The 24,105-nt window shown below is 42.7% G+C and overlaps 1 protein-coding gene across 3 annotated transcripts in view; it reads right to left on the bottom strand.

The window, feature by feature from the left end:
- The window catches only part of SLC44A5 (solute carrier family 44 member 5), a 380,222-nt gene that overhangs the window by 237,791 nt on the left and 118,326 nt on the right, over positions 1 to 24,105 (bottom strand). For 2 of the 3 annotated variants that reach the window (XM_074221155.1, XM_074221159.1), the window contains exon 4: positions 8,546 to 8,643. The exons of the other annotated variant lie outside the window; for it this stretch is intronic. The gene's annotated coding sequence lies outside the window, so the exon portion shown is untranslated. The remainder of the gene's footprint in view (positions 1 to 8,545; positions 8,644 to 24,105) is intronic. 3 annotated transcript variants of the gene reach the window in all.

Below are 24,105 nucleotides of genomic sequence, written 5' to 3'. Positions count from 1 at the left end.
TGGCCATATGTTCACTTGGTGTTCAAGGAACAAAAAGCATTGGAGACCACTCGGGGGGTTCCCCAAACTTCTGAGAGCCCTAATCTGGATCTCTCTTTGCCTTCATTATTCTCAGTCTCTTTAATTTAACTGTGTAGACATTCAGCCTTCCTCCTTAGAACCTCCACACCATTCCTGAGGCTACGAATAGCCACCATACCACATGGTACCAAATTCTTGACTATTAGTATATTATTCGGACCTCACAAAAACCAGAGGCAAGTGCTCTTCTAAAGCTAATAGATGCTCAGCTGCTAAATGTCTGAGCTCAGTCTGGAGTCCTGGGATGCAGCCAGTGAGGACAGGATATCTATCTTGATTTCCCCAGAAGATGCTTTTGGTACCTGTGGCCTTGAAGCCAGGAAGATTGAGAGCCAACTCCCATCTCTGATACATAAAGGCTGTGAGACCTTGGGCCAGTCACTTACCCTCAAAGTGCTGATCTGTCTTAGTAGAAGGAGTTGCCCATTCCCCTTCCCAACTTAGGCCCACCCTTGATCAGAGCACACTATCAATATGAAATTGGACTGAGCATGCTCCTCTGAGTGGTTGCCCAATGTCACTGAGGCTACCTCCCACCCAGGAAAGTGTCCAAATTGAAGGAGCCCTAGCAGTGCCGAGGCTCCCAGGTCATTTAGTCTGAGCCCCAGAACACCTCCGTGAGCTCCACGGACACCTCTACAAAGCAAAGGAAAAAGAGAAAGGAGAGCAAGAAGAGCAAGAAGAGATCACATGTTTCACAGATTAAAATTTTGAATTGCATTGACACCCCCCCCATTAAATTAGTCTGTCAATGTAATGTGGGGGAAAGAGTGCCAGAGACCAGAGAGAGACAGAAACAGATGGACAGCTACAGAAGCTGCCACTACTGTGGATCAATCATGACATTGAGTTGGACTCAGAATTATTGAAAAAGACATCATGCTACCTGATATTTCAAACTTAGCCTCAGATACTAGCCATGTGACCCTGGGCAAGTCACCTAATCTCTTTTTGCCTCAGTTTCTTCTTCTTCTATCTGTAAAATGACAATTATAATAACCCCCTTCCCAAGGTTGTTGGGAGGATCAAATGAGAGAATATTTGTAGTGTTCTGCCCATCTCAATGTGCTATATAAAGGCTAGCAGTTATTATAAATGTAGACAGTGTTTTCAGTGTACCTGTGACACAAGAGCAGGAGTCTTCCATATCTTTATGGAATAAGTGCCTGGTGGAGTGGATAGAATGTTGACCTTGAAGTCGGGATGGCTCAGGGTCAAATCCTGTCTCTGACCCTGGCTGACTGGGACTCCAGGCAAACCGTCCCAATTCTCTGTACCTCAGAATCTTCCTTAGTCTAGAGGGAGCTCCTAAAGGTGGTTATGTGCCTGCACAGATGGAGATGGCCCCAATGCCTTCTGAAATGTGGGCTCACCTTGCTGGCTCTGGGTCATCTGAACCAGATGCCACCTGAGCACAAGACAGAAGGTGAAACAGCACAGGGGACCAAGCCCGGGTCACTACCACACTCCCCTGGAGATCTTTATCCAACATGACATCCAACCATTAATCCTGACTCCAGATGCAGCTCTTTCTTCCCCTGGCTCTAGGCATCCTGATGTATTCTCCTTCCCACACATCTCCCTTTTTCTATAAAGATATCACTGAAGAATGCCCAACCAGTTGCATTTCTAAATGGCTCCTATTGGGCTTTTAGCCTTAAAGTTTAAAGGATGAGATCACACAGATCTAGGATTTTATCTATATTTGTGACCTGGTGTAACCTGCAAAATATTCCATGTCCCTATAAAGAAACATGATAGGGCTGCAAGCTATGACATTATAAGCCCCAGCTGGGAACCAGGAGTCCCGGGTTCTCATCTCATCTCTTTCTCTTACCAACAGGGTGACCCCAAGATTTTAGCACCTATGGAAGGTATTTGAGTGGAGCCAGTTGGGCCATCAAGGCAAAAATGAAAAGTGGGACTCACTCCTTCCTTTGATCATTACTTTTGGAGTATGGGCACTCCCAATGGTGTCCAGGCTCTCCTCACTCTTGACTTTCAGAGACCTTTCATCATGGTGGAAGGAATGGGAGCCAAGAACCCAACTTCTTCTAAGGCAGCAATGTTCCTTGGCTAATGCCCAAGGGCAGGGGGGGAGAGCTCTAGCTTCACTCTGCCTCAGGAAGCTTATCCAAGGTGAATCATCCTTTCCCTTCTGTATCAAGAGACAGCCTGGATCAAAGTTGGCAATTGGCTTTGTCTTCACCAGTAATGAATCATACAAGACTAGTCAGATGCTATCTAGCTGGGAAATTCAAATTACTTACATAAATATTGCAAGGGTAACTTTAGAGAAAATAAGATAAGCTTAGGGATCAATTTGTCTCTTCCCCCCCTTCTGCTTCCCTCTCCCCTCCCCTGGGACAGAGGAGGAGGGGGAGGGGAAGAGCCTTCTTCCCAGACTGATACCACCTCTTCATTGGAGTGCCAAGTCAGTGATCAGTGATAACTCTAAGACCCCCAGCTTGGTGCCTTCAATTATCCCAGAGAAGTCCTTAAAAAAGCAGGGGTGACAGCCACCCAAGGCTCTAGGTCACTTCCGACCCTCAAACTCCCAATCTCTACAGTCCTAAAGCAAAAATTCTCTTTCTTTCTCTCTCCCTCCCTCCCTGCCTCTCATCATTCTCCCTCCCCCTCCCCACACACACACTGGGTGACAATCCCCTTAGGCTCTGGGAAGCTGGCCTCTGATGATTTTTTTTCTGTTTGCAAATATCCATCTCCCAAAGGCTGCCACAATAGAATCCTAGGATTTAAGGCCAGAATGGACTTTGGAGGTCATCTAGTCAGACTAATATTCATAACACTTTCAACTGCCAGAGACTTTAGAGAGAACATGTCTTTGCAGATGAGGAAGAGGGAGAGGGTAAATTCCTTGGCCCAGGTTATTGTAGAGAAAATCTCTGCCCTAGGAAGGAGGTTGGGCTCAAGCATCCTTAAGAATCATTCCTAAAAGATCCAATAGTCTAATTCTGGCATTCCGAGAACAACTCTACAGCTACTTCCAAGACACAGTAATTCAGCTGATGGTTTTCCCTTCTGTATACTAGATTCTGCTCTGTTATTGACAGCTTGCATATTAAAAACCCCAGGTTCTATTCTTCTTATTTCTCTGCAGTTCTTTTTTGAGGGGGAAAAAAAGAACAGCTTTCTTTTTCAATGCAGATGTTTCCTTCCCCTCCCTCCCATAAATCCCAATAAACTTTTCTTTTTGGTTTTTGTAAGGCAATGGGGTTATAAGCAACTTGCCCAAGGTCACACAGCTAAATAAGTATCAAGTGTCTGTGGCTGGATTTGAACTCAGGTTCTCCTGATGACAGAGCTGGTGCTCTATCCACTGAACCTCCTAGCTGCCTCAATCCCAAAAAATACTGACCCATGTTAACCTAGATTAGAATTCTTAACATTTGAGCAGCTGCGTTGGTAATAGTGAGGTAAAGGTACCTTGACTGAGCCCAACACCATGTTGCTATGTGAATATATTATATGGGTGAGGGCTAGTGAGCCCTAGTGATCTTGGCCACCTCTGAATCAGACCATCAATAGCATGTTGACAGCATTGCAGGCTTGTGGAATTTCAGAACGCGTCTCCTGACTTGGATCTGTTTATTCTTCAGCTATGTGGGCAGATTTATGCCGCATTTAATCTCTAATATATCATTTGTTCATTTATCCAATCCATTATCACTGCTCATTTTTATTAGGGGATCCAGGGAAGAAATCAAACACACACACACACACACACACACACACACACATCTTATAGAGAAAACAACCAACCATCATTCACAACTTGCTATGTTTTGGAGATTGGAGATGCCCAGAAGGGGAAGCGGCTCTTGTCCTCACTTAGTTTAAGTTCTCTCTGGCTAGATAACAGGCCTATTTGCAGTAAACAAATGTAAGATCCTTTGGGAGAAAGGCAGATCTGCTGCTCAGGTCAGAGAATGCTTCATGGTAGAAGAGCCAGGCTTGAACTGAGCTTCTCAGCTGGGAAGGGACCAGAGGGAGGTAACAGCCTGGGCAAAGGCACAGAGGTGAGAAATGATGTGCTGTGTGGGGAGGCCAGAAGAAAGAGCTTGGGATGAGGTTTAGTTCCTATTTCTATCCCCATACAACAAGCATTCCATTGGCCCACTGTCCCTGGACTCCACGTCCCCCTCAGTTCACTCCCCAGTCTGTCACCAACCTTGCTCTTTCTACCTCTGCCTTGGACCTTCATCGCCATCCCCAGCATAACCCTCAGCAGCAATGCCCCCATGAGAGACCAAAGAAGACCTCTCTTTCTGGACCTAGAATCCTTTGGACTCTGGCTCCACTGGCCTGGTCCAGACTGAGTTCACATTATTGGATTTCCAGCAACACTGTCCTCCTAGTTCCCCAAACACAGACTATCTACCCCCTCCTGACCTTTGTCCAAGCTGTCCCTGATTCCTAGAATGCACTCCCTCTTTCCTTCCATCTCTTGGAATCTCAGCTCAAATGTTAGATTCAATAACAGACTTTTCTAGTCACCCCCCTCCCAGTTCTATGTGTCTACCTCCCCCACAAAAAAATTGCTTTATACCTATTTCATGTATATAGCATATATTATACATTATTATAAAGTATATATAAATATGCAATTATATAGACAAAATGATGTCTAATTATATAATATATACATATATTTAATACAATTATATATTTGATACAATAGCATATTTTACAATTATTTTATTTTATTGCATATTCTTATTTTATATTATTATATATATGTGTGTTGATAATATAAACAATTATATAAGTATATAAATTATATGTATTTATTTATTTATACATGTAAATAATGTATTATTTTAGTATAAAAATAATTAAATATATTAAATACAAATATACATATTTGCATATCTTGCTCACATTGGATTGTGTCTGCCTTTCTTGACCCATCCCCAAATAGAGTGTGTGACTCGGTGCTCGATAATTTTCCAGTGATTGATACAGACTTTCTCCTGTGTTCTGACCACCTTCCCTCTTCACCCTCTCAGACTAAGGATTCTAAAGATAGTTTCCTTCAAAGTCCAACCCTGTGACCCTTCCCCAAGTTGTGAGCTTCTCCCACAGAATGCTCTGGCATTTATTCTGGCTGTCTTGAGGATCATAGAACTAGAGTTAAAGAGGACCTGGGGGCCTCTCGTCCCACATCCTCATTTTACAGATGAGGAAATTAAGGGCCAGAGAAGTTAGGTGATGTGTCCAACGTCATGAATCCAGGTTTTCTGAGCCCAGAGTCAGAGTCCTTTATACCCCCAGCACAGTGCAGGCACATAGTAGGCTCTCAGTAAGCCCTTGTTGTCTAATTCTTTTGCTTTTTGTCTATCCTGATGAAGGCCCTCTGCCATGGCATCCAGAGCTCTCCACACCCTCAAGCGTGTAGAGTTTGTTCTTATAGAGTGCAATGGGTGCTTTATGTTTATTCATGGGTCTTTACCTTATCGACGGATCTGACAAACAGAGAATTAGAGAAGGGACTGCAGCTAGAACTTCATTGGGATGGGGAACTTCCAGGTGAGAAAATTCTCTCTAGAAGGGCAGGTTGACAACCACTTGCCTGGAGTTCAGGCAATCCAGGCCCTAGAATATTCAGATTAAGGGACTCGTCTGGGATCATAGAACCAGTAGGTCCCATAAGTAGGGCTGGAACTCAGTTCACTATCTTGGAGATGGAGATAAGGCACATCAACAAATGAGTAAGATATAAACTAAAAATCACAAGTTCAAAGGAGGTCCTAATACTTTTCTATGGAAGACTGGAGGAGAAAGACTAGCTCATGCTGGGGGAGCAAGGACAGCATCATGGAGGAGGCAGTGTCTGGCCCTCCTTCCAAAGGAAAGAGGATTCCAATGGGCAGATATGACAAATATGTGGATTGCAGGGATGGGGGATGTGGAGATCTGATAATCCAAGGGAGGGGGTGGGCAAAGATCTGGGTAAGGAGAAGCTCTACAAACCTGAGAAATGGAAGAGGCTGAAACAGAGATGAGACAAGAAAAGGGATGGGAGGAAGCCAGGCTGGGAAGAGACTACTGTTCCAAGCACTTTACTGGACTGATAATAAGACAACATAAGAATCTTTTTAGTAGGGACAGGATGTATTTAAAGAAGAACATTAGGAAGGAGCTCCAGTGCCTTGATGTTAGTGTGTTGGATCATCTGATTTTGCAAGGCAAGGCTAACTTCCATGCCTGCTCCTACGAAGGACTATTCCTGGGCAAGGATGCTTGCCTTCTCCCAGGAGCAGGTTGAACATTTCATCATCCTTCTGTTAACATGAAACCTTTATATTCCTAGACCCACTGGCCCAACACACCCCAAAGGACTGGCACCTCCTATCTCTGACACACACACATACTGCTGTTCTGAAACAGCCTTTTCAACAAAAGACTATCTGGCCCTAAATGGATCTTTGCTACAAGGCACCAGCAGAATTTTCCTTCAAACACCCTCAGCCTAGCAGACCCAACTGTCTGGGCATCTTTGGTGTGTGATCAGGATTCTCTGGGACACACACAATTCCTACCGTACCTTCCCACTCCACCCCCCAAAGGGCATCCAAAAGAGTCATGGTCTTAAATGGAGTGAATGGGTTTCCAATGAAGCTCACTCATGGAAATAGTTAAATGTCCACTAGGCAAAGACTCCAGGGGATGCTTGTGGAAAACCCAGTCTTGGCTCCAAGAGGTATGATGGTATCTGAAAGCACAATTTATCATATCCCTACATTGCAAGCTGCAGATTGGTGAAATGGATGAAGATAATGATGATTGATAATCATAACAATAGTGATCATATTAATAGCTAGCATGACTAGAAGTGGGTACTTTATTATCATCTTATCCTACAAATCAGAAAGTTGAGTTTCATAGAGGCTAAATCACTTGCTCAGAACTATATGTCAGACAGTACTTCAACTCCCTCTTCTCTGAATCCAGGTCTAAGAATCAAATCACTTTGTCATATTATACTGGATCTGGTTCAAGTACCACTTTGACCCTAAACAAATCATTGAAGAAAAGTGGTGAACTGAACTACCTCTAAGGTTCCCCCTGAACTCCGTGTCTATAATGGTCCAGCCTCACCTCCCCAGGTTGTCGTGAGAATCTACTGAGAATCTACTGAGAAAATGTATGTCAAGTGTGATGTCTGCCTTAAAAGCCCATAATGATGTAAATTCTCATGATAGGGCAGGTGATGTTCTACAAGGGTGGCTCATGGGCATCACCTAAAGATAACAGCTGACTGAGTTTATCCAAGGCTTCACACTTCCTGGAATCAGTCCCACCTCCTGAGTTCTCTGATAATAATCCAAGAGCCTGAGCTTTCCAGCAAAATCTCCCCCCAAAGAGTCAGGTTTCTTGACATGGTCCCCCATAGGAGGACACTAGCTGCATATCCCATCCAATCTCCCCACCTAAATTATTCACACTTCAGCAGGAAATGAAATGAAGAGGAGACTGTTTTCTTTGTCCTTTTCCTAGATACCCCCTGCCTAGAGTTTATAATGCAGCCCTTTGTAAAGACAAAATAACATCAATAATGACACCTTTATGCCTCATCTCTCAAAATAGTCATGCCTCAGCAAGAAGCCAAATGAACAGGGTCATCTTTGTGCCCTCTGTCTGTGTCCTATCTGTAGCATCGGGTGTCAAGAATGACTTTTCAAACAGACAAGTCACATCAAGGAAGGTCATTCAATCCAGAGAAGAGTAAGAGAGAAAAATATCAAGCATAAATTCCACTTGACTTTGTTTTTTTCCTCTTGTTTTGTCAATCAGGGTAGGAGATGCCCATCTCTCAAAAACTCTAATTCTGCCAGCTTATTCTATCTATAAGAACTCTCTTGGTCCTATGCCACTGAAAAGCATTTTCCAATCTTAGTGTTCCTGGAATTCTCTGTTTTACCAGGGCTTCTCTCTCAAGATAAATTTTCATTTTACTCTTCCAAGTTGCAACTACTAGACTTTCTTTCTTTGTAGTCCCCAACACTGAGTCAATCAGTGAACAAGAATACTCATATCTACCACGTTCCTTGGCCACTGGACTACTGGGCTAAGACCTGGGGAGAAACAGAAGGATTGAAAACAGTCCCTTCTTTCCAGGAGTTCCCAAGGATGGGGGAGACATGTGCAGATCATTATAGACACATCGGATTTAGAGGTTCAATGGGGATCATCTCAGAAGTCAAGAGCTAAGAATGAGGAGGACTTAAAGGAAGCCAGAGAAGTCAGGAGGTAGACACAAGGAAGGTGTGAGTTTCAGGCAAAAAATAGTCAGGAGATGAAAAATCTTCTGTGAAGAATACAAAAAGGCAGGTTGGGGATGCAGAGTGTGTAGAAGATACTAGAAAGGTGGGAGGGAGGCAATGATGAAGGGTTCTCAAAGCCAAATATGGGATCCCATAGTCATGGTCAGCCTACTCACCTACTCCCCAGTTCTCTTCTATATCTCTTCCTCTGGCAAAAAGAATTCTTGAGTTATAGTCTGGGCTTGGCCTTGGTCAAAAACTTCCATTTCTTCATCTATGAAATGGAGATGATAAGACTTGTATTACTTACCTCCCATTGGTTTTTGGAGAAGACTGTTTCCCAAACTTAAATAGTTAGACAAATGTGAATTATAGTGATGATAAGGGGATTATGCTACTGTCAGAAATCAGAGCAGGAAGCAGGTCTGAGATCTAGCTAGGTAAGAAAATGAAGGGCAAAGGCTTTGGAAAAGCAAAGCCATTTGTTAAGCAATGCAAGTCACCCCCTTCTCTTCACCTTATGATCTTAGAGGGCCACCTAAAACATGGATGGGTTAAGTTCCAGGTCTTTGGGATACCAAACATATCATTAGACAGTACCTGCCCTCAAACTGCCAACTAGAGGAACAAAGCATGGAGAAGCAGGAACAAGCATTATCATCTGGGACAATCAGGAGAGTTCTCTCCAAGAAGGTGAGGAAGAACCGTAACGGAATATTATTGTGCATAAGACATGATGAGCAGACAGATTTCAGAAAAACCCGGTCAGCTATAGGTGAGTGAAGTGAGCAGAACCAGAAGAACATTGTAAAATAGCAAGTAAAAGAACAAGACTGGACTCTGATTAATAGAGAGTGACTTAGCTCTTCTCATCAATACGATGATCTAAGACAATTCCACTAGGCTCATGAGGAAAAAATGTTTTCCACCTCCAGAGAAAGACTAGATGAACTCTGAGAGAAAATTGATTTTTTTAAAACTTAATTTTCTTTGGGTTATTTTTGTCTTTCTTTTCTTTCACAACATGATTAGTATGGAAATTTGTTTTGCATGATGGAACATATATAACCATATCAAATTGCTTGTCTTCTCATTGAGGGAGAAGAGTGGAAAGGAGGGAGAGAATTTGGAACTCAAAATTTTAAAAACAATTTAAAAATTTTATGTATAATTGGAAAAAATAATTATTTGAAAAACACACTGATCAGTTGAGCTGACATTTTTCCCCTCTTCTTTTTGTAATATGTTATAAGAGATGAAGGAGGAGAGGGAGAAATTTAAGTGAAGTAAAAACAATTAAAATTTTGTTAAAAACTGGAATAGGGACTGGTGAAGGGAAGGGAGAAGTGGGGGAGAAATAGCAGCCAGAAGGAATTTTTACCAAGGTCTCAGTTTTCTCCTCAGTAAAATGAGTTGGAGAAGGAGAGGGTAAAGAATTTCAGTATCTCTGCCAAGAAAACCCCAAATGGTCAAGGAGAATCAGATGTGATTGAAATGACTGAACAATAGCAACAAATGCACTTCAATAGTCTAATATCTTGGTGGTGAATCCCAGTGTGATTTCCTGTTTGGGCGTGAGGGGTGGAGTCCTGTTTGCAAGGTAACCATGGGGAGAAAGGTGAGATTTTATTTTCCAAAGTCTCTGAAGAAGGAAGTTTCGCTGCTGAGTAATTTAAATTAAGGAGTTTAAATGGTTCAAATCCAACAGGTTTTCATTAATGCCAAATCTTTTTCAACCCACCTTCCTGCCCCCATCCCTCTGCAGTGACTTGTCTGCATTTTGTTGGAAGCTGTTTTCATAGACCTTTAGAGGAAGATGACATGAAAAAATGGGAAATGGTTTGTCCTTGTTTCTGGTTTGAGAGCAGACAGTCATTCTCAAAAGACTACCAACCAACCAACCCATCAGCTGTTCCTTGGATACTAGACTATTCAGTGTGAAGCTCCATCAGTCCTTTCATGATACTTGGCAGTTCCATGTTATTCAGGCCTGGGACCCCAGGTTCCTATCAGCCCAACTCCCCTCTCCAGTTGGCCAGGAGTCTGCAAGAACAGCCATTCCAGCCAGGCAAGTCAAACACATTCCCCATTTGGAAGATCCCCATCGTCAGTCTTCAAAAGCAAACAGTTTTAATAATAGATTGCCAACAATAACAAGCTTTGGATGAAAACCAATCAATATTCTGTGAGGTAGAAAACCAAGGTTTTGTTCATAGAAATTCATAAAAGCACTCACTGATCACCTAACATAGTGTTAGACCTTTAAGCCTAACAGAGCAAAAATAAAAATTGAACAAAGAGAGGATCCAAACACGTTGGTAGTTGGAAGACCCAGATTCAAATCTTGTGTCTGACACTTGCTACCTATATGACCTTGGGGAAGTCAGTCTCCCTGAGCCTCAGTTTACTTATATATCAAATTAGGAGGGGTGGATCTGATTGCCTAGGCAAGATAAATTTTAGAATTCTATGACCAATTTTCAAATCTTGTCTGATACCATCAACCCTCATACCTGTGTAACCCTGAGCAAATCACTTTGTCCTCCTCTATAAAATGAGTTGGACAATATAGTGCATGAGGTTCCTTCCAGGTCTGAGTCTATAACCCTAGAAGGTCACTAAACATCCCCAAATCTCCTTTTCCTCATTTGTAGAATGAGGCACTTAGCCTAGAAAGTCCCTGTGGTCTAGCTGTTCTCCCTGAGATCTTCCATAAGATCTAGGAAGATGAAACATGTTCAAGAAGACAACTTGAAAATGGGCCAACATCAGGGCCAGGACAATGGAACAGCAGATCAGCTAAGAGGCCTAGGACCGAAGGAATGTAAGAGCAGGCCAAAGTCACTGGAGACCACTAAAAAGAGGTGGGTTGGTAGGATGGGGAGGGCCTGGACTGGCAGGGGAGAGCAGGAAAGACTAGTCCAGTCAAGGACAAATTTGAAGCTGTGTGGTGAGGATGAGGCCCTGCCACCCCATTAAAAAGCTCCCCATAGGCAGGGCCTTCCGACCCACCCCTTTTTAATCAAACACTTGGATCTTGTATGTCTTTGCCCAGAAAAATGCTATCACGGAGGTAAAGCTTCAGTAAACATCATCCTAGGCCTCCCGAAATGATTCCACTGTAGAACTTTACAGAGTCAGGATGAGGAGGTCAAGTTTTAATCAAATATGACATTTGAATCAAATGTCAGACTTGTGAGGAAAACGAAAGTGTTTTCTATTGCCCTTCCTGAAGCTAGTCACGTCAGGAGGGCAAGGCAGAATTCTCTCCAGAAAATCACCAACTCTGAGGAAGCTGAATAATCTGTGAGAAAAACCATCCCTGCTGCAATGAAAGGCAGTGAGGGGCAGTGGGGAGATGGTTGGGCTCAGAGTCAGGAAAAGCTCAGTTCTGATTCTACCTAATACCTTATTAACTGAGCAATTCAAATAACCTCTCCATGACTCAATTTCCCCATCTATCAAATGAAAAGAATAATGAAAATAAAAAGTGAAAGGAATAATACCTGTAGGGTTGTCATAAGGCTCGCCTGAGGAAATCCAGGGTCTCCCAAAGTCTTAGTGCACCCTTTTAATTTTTAGTTGTTAAAACTGCAGGAAGACTGTTAGCACCCTGTGTAAAGTGAGATCTCAACATCAGTTACTATTATGATGTTTGGGCTGGATGGTTTTTTAATTTATTTATTTTGAATTTTACAATCTAAGGGCAATGTCACCAAGCTGGTAAAGACTAGTCCCTTTCCCAGGTGTCACAACCTTGTCCAGAGATCAGTCAAGCTTATAAAGGGGTGGGGGGGAAGGAGGGGCCTCCCCCATCATGGACCACAGTGACCCTGACATCATCTATCATGTATAGACAGAGACAACTCTGCAGAAATTAAAGATCTTTGAAGTGGCCCCCCCCCCAGATTACTTCCTATTTACCCTGTCTATATCTCGAATGTACATTCCATTGTTTGCTTGTTGTCTCTTCCATCAGAAGCTCCTTGAGGCCTAGGGCGGAGGTGTTGCCTTTCTCTGTATCCTCAGAACTTCAAATAGAGCCAGGCAGATCAGTGCTCATTGACTGATTGATCTTGAAGACAATTGTCCTTGGTCCTGTCACTTTTAGCAGTGAAACAAAATAAAGCAGTTTATCAGATGTTCAAGTATGTGGGAACTCCCTCTAGACTTTAAATCTGCTCTGGCTCCTCAGGCTTTGGGAACACAAGAGGCATTTAATAAATGTATTGGATGAACTTATCACAGGGTCTAAAGGTGGAAGAGACTTGAGGGATCCTTTAAGGGTCCAATATTGAATGAATGGGAGAAAAATACATCTTGACTCACCCACCTCCAACAACACTTAGTATTTCTTTGAATTGTTTAAAAATATGGTTCTGAGAAGGGATGCTTAAGTTTTACCATACTGCCAAAAAAGGATCAAGAGACCCACAATAGTTAAGAACTCCTGTTCTAGACAAACCCCTAATTTATAGAAAAAGAAACTGAGTCCTAGAGCAGTTTGTGCAGTCACCTGGGAAAAAATGGCAGAGTTGAACTCACTACTTCCAAACCCAGGCTAGTTCCAGAATAGCTCTTAAATTGTTGACAATTCTGGTATTCCCCCCCAAAAAAAATTCCAAAACAAAGCCTTAAACCAAAGATGGATGGATTTCAAAATTCAAGGAAGGACTGGCTAAAAACCAACTGTCCAAGTCTCCCATTTTTTTTAGAGAAGATTTACTCACTTTTAATAAGTGCAACAAATTCATTTGCATTGCCTAAATTGGGAATGTTAATTTTTTAATGACTTGCATTCTATTCTGCTCCATATGGAGTATAAGAGGAAGAACAGCAGGGCCAAAGAAATTGTTCAACTCCTCATCCCCCCGTGGGGCTTTCAATTTCTAATGACATCACTAATGTTCTAATGCATTCGACCCGGAGCTCAACAGGAAAGCATTAAATTGTTTGGGAGAGAAGAAGAGAGTTGGAAAAGAAGTTTATAAAACAGGGAAGGCAACTTGGAATTAATATTCCTCGATTATCTTAAAGAATAAGGCCCTCTGTCGATAAAGAACCACCTCATTGCCAGAATATATTTGGTTTTCTTCACCTTTCAGCCCTAAGGAGGGAGGGGAAGGGATGAATTATGCATTGAACATCCAGAAAAATGTGTATAATCATTGTCATTTGCTGCAATTACCACCTTAAATAAGCAGAGTGTTGCATGGAAACATCGTTAGCTAGTACTCTGTGTGTTTGTTTAAAATGGGTTATTTCTGTAAAAGTGCTCTGGGGGTATCTTTGCGGGGCCCACCCAGAGTGCCTCTGTCTGAGTCCCTTTGCCCTGGCTGACTCTGGAGGGGAAGTTTCTTTCTTGGGCAAGGAGCATCATCAGCTCTGGGAGGAGTGGACTTCTTGAGAGCCAGAGCTACAGCAAAGGAGAGTTCACTCTGTTCTTAATTCTTTGAAATTCTTCTCCCTCTCCCCATAACATGAAGCTTCAACAAGAGGACATAATTTACTTCTATTGGACTCAACAATTCCACTAAAGGACACCAAGGAGAACTGAGCTTTAGGAAAAAGCAGCTGACCATAGAAGGAAGGAAGCATTAATTAAGCATCAACTGTGTACCAGATCCTGTACAGGTATCGCCTTGTTTCATCCTCTCAACAACCCTGGGAGGTGCCCTTATAGCCCTACAGTTGAGAAAACTGAGTCAGAAAGAGGTCAAGGACTTGCTCAGGGTCACACAGCTAGTCGGTCACATTTGAAATCAGGTCTTCCTCACTCCAGACTTGGAGCTACCTCTAGGCAAGTGAGATGGACAGAAGTGAATGGAGACTAGGTGTGCCAGGGGATCCCAACAATCCAGGGTAGAGAGAGCAGAAAAATGAGATTCCTAATTGAGGAGAAAGGGGAGACTCTGGGAGTTTCTTCCCCAACTTATTGGTTTGGCAGTGTTGCTCCCTGTTCAACAGGGAGCTTCAGTAGCTCCCTATGGTCCTTGACATAAAATGCAGAGAAGCCTTTAACAATCTGGCCCCATCCTAATTTTGCAGGTTGATCACACATGCCTCCCTGACAAACTCGAGTTCTGGCCAAACTCATCTCTTTGCTGTTCCCCACACATACCACTCTATATCTGAGGTCCACCCCTTGGACATCACCAGGCTGGAAATGTTTCTCTTCCTCACCACCTTCATCACTTGTGAGCAAGCCCTTGGTCTCTGGGTACAATAGAATTCAAGCCCCCTGAGGACAGGATCACCATCTTTTGTATCCCTAGCCCCCATATGGGTCCTTAATCAATGCTAAGGGAAAGAATGAATGGGTCCAGTGTAAATTCACCTAAGTGAGGCACTCCTGAGTTTATAGAGAGGAAAGTAGAGAACAATTTCCAACTCTTTCACACATTTACAAGTCAATTCACAGTTCAGTGACTCTGTTTCTCTTTTTGTAAAATGAAGAAGTTGAACTAGATGTCCTCAGTCTCTTCCAGCTTTAAAATCCAATCATCAGAGTTCAAAGAAGAATGCACTGAGATATTCTCTTTATGGGGGCAAAGAGCCCACTGATGGCCATTGGCCAAATATATTATAGTATAAGAAAATATGAGAACATTATTGTGCCAGAAAAGAAAAGGATAGGAAGAATTTAAAGAAACTTTGAAAAAGTGCAAAGTACTTGATGCACAATAATGTAACAGATCCAAAACACACACACACAGACAGAGAGAGAGAGAGAGAGAGAGAGAGAGAGAGAGAGAGAGAGAGAGAGAAATGAAAATGAAAAAGGGGGGAAAAACCTCTGAAACTGACCTCCATGGGATTATCAGGATCAATCTCAATCTCTGAGAAAAGAGGACAAAGCCACTTCCCTCCTCCACACCATGGGTCAGTTATGTGGTTGATGTTATCTGATCCCTTCAATGTGATGGCTGATTTTGCTCAACTAGTTTTTGCTTTTAAATCTTTATGGGAAGGAAAAGCTCACTGGAAAGAAAAGGGGAAATAGAATATTTGATAATGAACACAACGTAAAAACCGAAATGAATGAATTTTTAAATCCTATTGATCATTGGAGAAGAGTTGTTTTTCTATGCAAGACACAGGGGCATTTCTATGACACCCAATCAAGGAAATGGGCGCCAAAATAGAACCCTGCTCCAGGGAGAAGTCTCTGTGTTTCTAACAACCCAAAATGGAAAGGTCGCTGGGTTGCCAATCAGGAGACCAGAAACTCAATTCTAATTCAATCACTAATGGCTGAGCTTCCAGTATTTTTACATCATCTCCCTCCCAAGGTCAAGGTACTATTCCAGAAGGAAGCAGAGATTAGGGTTGAAGTTACACTTGGGTGGGCTCCACCCAGAGGAAAACAAATCTCACAGTGAGTTGATGACTAAACTACCAGAGCCCTTCTAGGCAATCTAAATTACTTTGATTCATGGACAAGAGCCAGGTGAGCTGCCACTCTGGGCAGGGCTGAGTCCTTTGTTCTTTTCCCCGTTCTGAGAGCCGGTGTCACAAAATTTGTCTGAGTGAATTTGAGGAGTTTTCTAATTATCCTGAAATAACTTCTGCCTAGCAAGCCCCACCCACATGGGAGGTAACCTGGGGTCCAGGAAAAAGCTTTGGAGGAGGTAGCAGCAGAGGGGTTGGCTCTCTCCTCATCTTTCCAGGATGGTGGCAGCAAATGCATAAATGTGGGGGGGGGGGCAAGAAACATGCCTGTGTACAACTGGCCAGCACAGTTCAGGGCTTTCCTTTGTCATGCATAGCATGTGGAATCCCTCAAGGGTCACTCTGGGGAGTTGAGATGAAGGCTTTGAGCCCATAGGGATCTTGGGCATAAAGGAAACCTCAAGGCCAGAGAAACATGGGTCCTTGGGCTGGTACCAGGAAAGGTGTGAACATGAAGGGTTCATTGGCCATGGATGTGCAGGAGGAATCCAGGGGAACCTAGGGGACCCATCAGGGCCAAGGTAGAAAGAGGAAACCTCAGGGCCAGAAGACCATAGGTCCTTGAGTTGACATCAGGAATGGTGTGATCATGAAGGGGCTATTGGTGATACATGGACAAGAGGAATCCAGAGGGACCTGGGAGGACCCATCAGGTCAAGGCAAGAGAGAAGAAAGGAAAAACCAGAGAAAACCCAACCAACAGGTTCTGTGTAAAGGAACATAGGAGCAGGGGACACAGGCACCAGGAAGGAAGTAGCTCCTCCTCTTCCTCAATTTCTCCTGAACAAAATAGCCTTTGCTTTTGTTTCCTCCAGACAAATCAACTCCTCACCAAAGAAAGGGTCAAATTTCCAGCTTCAAGACAGAGTTCTCCCCTTTTCTGAGCCCTGCAGCTCTTTGGGGAGGGGCTAAAGCCTTCACGAATAATATTTTTAAATGCATAAAATAGAAAATAAAATGAAATGGACAAAATAAATGCAAAGGATTTTAAAAGAAATATATCGAAATACACTTACCCAAACAGTCTCTGGTGAAGTAACACTGGGCTTAACATTGAGTAGGTAAGAGACTTTCACAGGGTCATGCAGTCAGTTTGTACCAGAAGCAGACTTGAATACAGGTCTTCCCAGGGAACTCATCATCTTATGAGTGGAGAAAGATCATGCACACAAATAACTGGAATACTAGGGATGGGTCTGACTCCAACACTTCCTCTTCCATGCCACAGTATCAATGAAAATCTATGCTTAGAGTACCCTTAAAGTAATCATGGACCTAGAGGCTCAAGAGATAATGAAACTTGCCATGCTCCTTATGGTAGTAATCAATGGCCCATTGATTGATATGGGTGGGTACTGAGATTTTTCTGAATTATCTCAAGAAGTATTTTTGTTCAATAGATTTTATTAGTCACAATAGAGGGCATGATGTCTAGCAAGAAGGACGTGTATTTCCAGAAATTATAGCCATGGAAGAACTAAAGGCTGCCATCATTTTAAGTCAAGTTGAAGAAAAGAACTTTCTGACCAGAGTCTTCTGGTTCACCTTCCTGTGTCTCTGGAGACATAATTTCATCAAGTGAACTCTCCTTCTCAAGCCTTCTCTAGTCTTTCATCAATTTTAGTCAAGAGGCCAATTCCAGTGATTCCTTTCCACTTGTCATGACCAAGGAAGGAGCCTGAAGCCTTACTGCTGAGCAACTCTGAGCAGGAGGACTCTGCTCCAGCTCCTTTTCTAGGACCCTTTTCTAGAGCCACTAAGGATACTGTTGAGTGGCAAATGTCATTCAGGAAAAAACCAAGAAATTAGAGGACAGAGGGAGGAAGGGGGGGGGGGCTATCAGAGCCAGCATGTGATGGCTATGCCCAGAATGCTAACAATAGTGGCACCAGCCAGCTGCTTGACAAGGTTACACCCATCCCATTGGGCTAAATGGCCCTTGGGGAGCATTTAGGCATCTGTGAGAATCAGTTATGCCACCTGCTCCTGAAAATTCCCAGGAACCAAGAATATCTGTAGTGGCCAGGCCAGCTCCACCCTCTGTCTCACAGAACAAGAAAGGCCATCTGGTAGCTTTTTAAAAGGGACTTTCAATAGCAAGTCAAAGGGAGAGAGGAAAACAAGGTCCATCAATTCTAACAAGTGAGGATTACTGCAGGAATGTAAATACCACTTGTAGCCCATAAACTCTCTACTTACATAGATCAGGTCCAGTCTTTGGACTATTCCCCCAAATTATAAATCTTTAACTCATTTGTATTTTCTAAGAAACTCATAGTCCATGTTTAGATCTGGACTGATGTGGATAAAAACGACCTAAGTTCTCAAGTAAGCTTTCAAGGTAACAATGTCTATCAGAGACAAGATTGCTTTTACTTCCACAGAAAATGTAAAATATAAAAATGGCCTCTCGTGACAAATAGTCATGACAAATAGTCTCCCCTTGTTTATTGAGTCCTTCATTTACCCCCTGGGAAGTCTATGACTTTTTTTGGTACTATCCAAACAACTTAGATTTTCATCAGAGGGAAAAACTCGGGTTTCCTAAAGAAATCAGCTCCTAACCAAACCATCAGATGAGAACCACACAAGTAGCTCAAGGTCATCGAATTGAACAAAGTCCATGTTCTGGTTCCTCTAGATTGTAGCTCTGGCCACATTCCTGACCCTCCCCTCTTCAAGAAGTCATCCAGACACTATATGAAACCTCACCATTATGTCTATAAAAGATTAGGTCCTAGAACTCTCCAGAAACTCAAGGAATACTTCTTCCTCTCTCCAGGAGACTGAGTAAAAGAAACCTGCCAGGAAATCACTCTTCCTTGGCTAAGAGATCAACCTTTTCCATACATGTTGCAAGTTCCCACAACAATAATATGTAGGAATGAACACTATCCTACAGACTCAGAAAATTCTTTACAGTGGATCCTTGAGTTCTTGGGGACCATGAGTAGTTTGTATCCTTCAATATGAAGCAGCATTGCCCCAAGTCATCTCTACATCAAAAACCATACAGCTCCTGTGATTATAGAGAAACATTGTAGACTAGGCTCCTTTTAGAAGACAGATGCTGATTTTTGATTGAAATGCATTTGGTAGAGGTCCAGCAAGAAGGGAGCTCTGATTATGGACCATTAGAAGAAATTGTAAAAATGCTGCAAATTTATTAAGGTGGGGGATGCTAATATCACTAATGTAAGCCATCCATTCATCCATAATGAGCAAGGTTTCAAGGATTTTCAAATGCAACAAAATCGTTATAACAACACAAGCCATATAAGACAGAGCACCATCCCCAATGTGTCTATTCACTGTCCAGTTAATCAGGGCATCATGGAAAAATGAATGAAAAAGGATCATATTTCTATGAGATTGGAATGTTTTTTAAGCTCCTTATATGCATTTGATTATCAAAAATGACATGCCACATGGGGGCACAAGATTGAAAGCTAATGCATGTGTTGGCTCCTTGTTGAGCTAAGGAGGAGGACAGGACAGGGCACTAGAGACAATATAGGGTCATAATCAGGAGGCTCTCCTGGCTTCCAAGAAAGGCATAATCCCTTATGGCCACTGCTCATGTATGTATATGATATTTAAACCTCAGTAGTCAATAGAGTATAAGCATTTCCCATACCAGGGGAGCAAATGTGGTCAACAGGAAGGGAGGAATTCTCCAAGGCAAAGTGAAAAAGGCAGTCAGTCACCAGGTAGCCTATTCTGTTCAGGCTCTGTGTTAAGGGCTGAGTTTATAAAGAAAGGTCAAAGTCAGTGCCTGCCCTCAAGGAGGGAAGACTAATGGACAAGAGAAGCCTATACAAAGGATAAATGGGAGATATTCTACAAAGAAGGGAGTCCAGGAAGGTTCCTGTAGAAGATGGAATTTTAGCTAGTACTTAAGGAAAGGCAGGAGACAGAGGAGGAGGGAGAGAGGTCCAAGGATGGAGAACCCAGAGAAAATGCCTTGAGCTGGGAAGTGCTAAGTGGGAACATCCTGGAGGTCAAAGCTGAGCACAAGTAGAAGGTGCCAGAGGACTGGAAAGGTTGCAAGGGGTCCTGGAGCTTATTGAATAGGAGGTGGCATGGTCAAAGTACCTAAGGAAGATCAATATGACAGCTGACTGGCATGAAAATGGGAGGAGGAAGGGGGTCTATTGCAGCAATCCAGGTCTGTGAATGGGTGCCGTTATGATTAGTATTTTAGAAGGAGCAGAAAGCTCAGAAGAACAAAAGATTTTCCACAGACCTGAAGGATTGAGTCCAATGGAGCATCCAATGCATTTGGTGGTGACAGAAAAGACCTTGCTTGCTGGGGAACAGCTGACAGGCTCTTCAGAGCTGATGCAATCTAAGCCTCTTTGCTTAGTGTCAGCAATTAGAAAATGAAACTCCATCAATTTAGCTGAACATCGACTGTCTGGTTCAAGGCAACAGCCAGAGAATTCTCTGAGTGAAAAGATGGGTCAGTTTGGATGAAAGAACCACCTGTCTTGCTGTCTTGATGAAGATGAAGACCAGGTCCTTGGGGGGGGGGGGGGAGCAGATTCACTTTCCAAGTAAAGGTCTTGGAGAGACGGAAGTGCTGTTGGGGATAGTCAGCCTTCTGATAGACTCTTTCCTGAGCAGTGTATCTGGTACATGCCACCGCTGTCCAACCTGTGGCCTTGACCCTTGAAACCTCTCTTAACCCTTTTGGCTCAGAGCTTTGATATCAGACCAGCTCTGGTCTCCAACTCCCTTTGGGCCTCATCCCTAATCTCTGCCCCATGGTTTCTCTCATCTTTAAAATGGGAGCCTCACCTCCCTATTTATGCATTGTAATCTCTCTGTGACAGACCTGGTAAGTGAAATAAGTGATCCAGTTAGATAACCCACATTCTCCCTCTCCCTGAGGAATTTCTCCCAGATTTCCCTTAGCCCTACCTACTACAAGTCCATCCACTGGGTTCTGGTACAGAATCATGTTTCATGGGGCTTTTTACTCAGGACAGTTCTAAGTTTGAAACATTTCTAGGTGGAAGAAAAGCCAATAACAACCCAAAAAGGAAAGAGCAGAAAATGTAGGTGCTGATTCAGCCAAGCTTATGAGAGCTGGGTGGATGAATCTGAGGACTTAATGGGTTCTGTTTTTAAATATCACATTTGGTAGTAAGATAACAAAGCAGTTCTTTCAAACTTTAAACTTTAAACCATTTTCCTCTATGATTCAATCCAATTCAATTCAGAAAACACTCATTAATTGCCTACTATGGTCCAGCTAGGGTGACAGTCCCTGCCTTCAAAGAGCTTACATTCTATCAGGGGAAAAAATATGGAACTAGGGAAGTCAATGTAAAAATAGATGTAAATAACACACAAAATTGTTCCCAGGCATGGAGAAATAACAAACAGCTGAAGACAATCAGAAAAGGACTCATCTAGCAGGAGAGATGAGTTATCCCTGAGGGTTGGATTGGACACAAGAAGGATGTATTTCTTTTGCCTGTGCATTGATTTAGATAGTCTCTGATTCTGTGATCCTGGGTCCATTGAAATTGATACCCATGAACTAACGGTCTTTTTTTCCTTTCTACACATCACTTTTATCAATTTGAATCTTAGAAAAGCCCTCATGGACTACCATGTCCATCTACCCCATCTTAGAGATGAGGAAATGAAACCCAAAGACATGCCTTCACCAAGGTCACACAGATAACAAGTGTCAGATTTGGGATTGACCCAATTTCTCTGATCCCCAAATAGATCTAGACTTGGAAGGGGGCCTTAAAAGTTCACCTAAATCCAATTGCATTGGACAGACGAGGAAACTCTAGGGAAGAGAGGTTAAGCCATTGGTCCATACTTCTATGAGTAACAAAGGTAAAGTCCAGGTTGACACCCTTTCTCTGGCTTCAGATCCAGAACTCTCTCTTTCTGTCCCAGAAAAACCAAGTGATGCATCATATCTAATTCTGACTGTGTTGGGGGATGGGAGGAATAAGGCCATTTATTATCAAAGTCAGGATTTTTGTTAGCAGGAGCTCTGTAAATTCTTCAGGTAATGAATTAAATCTTGTTAGAAATATGGATTATTTTCAAGGATGAGCCAACTCATTCATAGAATGGCAAATATATTTTCCTCTTGGGGTTGGCAGAATTATATGCAGGACATTGAAAGTCAAATTTTGTTGATTATCAGCAAATATAATCAACTCAGGTTTGCACAGAGTTAGCTTCTTTGTCAATAAATTAGGCCCACCAGTAAACACATGGCAGGGGCTGTCGACTACTGCTGACATCAGCCAGGCTGCCATTTTGTCTTATCTGCCAACCTTGCCTCGGTAGACTATGGTCATAGTTTTCACTTCTTTTCTAGCTGCAAAGCTGTGGCACTGTCCAAAGTACATATGCATAGGAGTCCAAGAAAGGCTTGCTGAACATTGAGAGGAAAAGCCAAGCACTAATTCCTAAAGTCTTCAACTAAGCTGTTTTTTTAGTCTCCACTGGGGAGGAAAGTAGCTGAAGAACAAGGCTCAGGAAGGTTTAAAGGTCTTTCCACTCTCTTCGGAGTAGGGAGAAGGCGGAAACATACATCCCTGCCTTCCATAAGCTTATATTCTTTGGAGGAAAACAACATGGACACAGAGAGATTAATTAACCAAATGCTGGAAATACAAAGTAATGACACTGGAGGAAATCAGGAAAAATCTGTGCTCACATTTTGTAATTGCAAAAAACCCAAAGCAAAACTGGAAACAACCTATAAGTCTAGGAACAGGGAAATAGCTGGATATATTGCTTTCTATGAATGTAATAAAATGCCATAATTCAATGAAGACCAACAAGATAAGAAATACAAAAATCTGGAAAGATCTTTATGAAATAATAGAATATGACGTATGCTCATTGGTAGCAGAGATTCCTCTCTAGCACTGAGTGCAAAATATAGTAGACAATAAAAATGCTTGTGAATGATTGAATGAATAAATGAATACAAATTCCTAAAAGCAGGACCAGAATAAAAGAAAACCAGTTGCAACCTTTTGAGCCAAGGTAATGATGATGATGATGATAATAATAATAATAAAAATAGTAATAATAATGTTTTCTCCTCCATTTTTGAGAAGACTACAACATCAGTGAGGGGATACCTTGATAAGTATATGAATTGGAATTGAGTGTGTATGTGGGGGTGGGGTGCTGCGCTAAAGTCCCCAACCTCACTTTCTCCTCTGGAGCCATCTGGGTCCATCCAGTGGCTAGACAGGAATCGGGATGACTGGAGATGGCCCTAGATTAGAGGCAATCAGGGTGAAGTGACCTGCCCAAGGTCACACAGCTGACGGTGCTCTATCCACTGCACCACCTAACTGCCCTTTTGAGTCAAGAAGGACTTCCACTGTGCCTTGGAAGAAGCTATAGAAAAAATTGTTAGAATACTTTGCATCTTGAAATTAATTAAGTGTAAAAAAGTTACTAAACTTTAGGTAGATGTTTAGATTTTCAATAATAAATTTTAACTTGCTGGGAAAATCTGAGATCAAACCCTGACTCAGGTGCATACTTGCTATTGGGATCTGGGCAAGTAATGCAACCTCGTGGCCCTCTGCCTCAGTTTCTATAGCACCTACCTTACAGGGTGAAGGTGAGGATCAAACTAGCTAAGATATGTACAGTGTCACAAGCTTCCCAGCCCCCTAGATGAATGTTCACTCTTAGCATTCCCATCCCCCTATAAAAACAACCTGATCCTTGTCAGCTAAGATTGTCACTTGCCTGCTGGAGAATTGCCTTTTGGATGTTTCCCCCTTCAGTCTGCAAGTATAAAGGAAATAACTGAGTGAAAAGGAACTGGGGAAGTCCAAGAACTACTGGGAAAATGAACCTGAAATGGAAATGTTCCTGAGCTCAAGGCAGCTGACCTTGGTGCGGACCTGAGCCCACACTGTCCCTGGCTGGAAACCCAGCCAAGCCATGCCCCCCAAGCTTCTAGTGCAGATAAGCCAGTGCTGAATAATTCTGCTCTCTCTGATGAAGCCTTATCTGAGTCTAAGCCTCTAGCTTAGAAAATGATAGATGCCAATGAATAATGCTGCAACGAGGGCTTAATAAACCCACATTATGTAGAAAACTACATTAGCTTCTGAGTGGCTTTTTTTCAAAACTCCCTTCCTAGCTGCTCTCCAGGCAAGCATGTGTTTCAAGGCAGAAAGCCTGAGGCACACAGAGCAGGCTGATCTTTTAGCTACAATAAGAATAAAATTACCAGGCTCCTACAAGATGAAATAATGTCTATGATTAACTC

Source organism: Macrotis lagotis, chromosome 2 (genome assembly GCF_037893015.1).
Source record: "Macrotis lagotis isolate mMagLag1 chromosome 2, bilby.v1.9.chrom.fasta, whole genome shotgun sequence".
NCBI lineage: Eukaryota > Metazoa > Chordata > Mammalia > Peramelemorphia > Peramelidae > Macrotis > Macrotis lagotis.
Note: the sequence above shows the minus strand (reverse complement) of the source record. Positions and strands in the feature narration are given on the sequence as shown.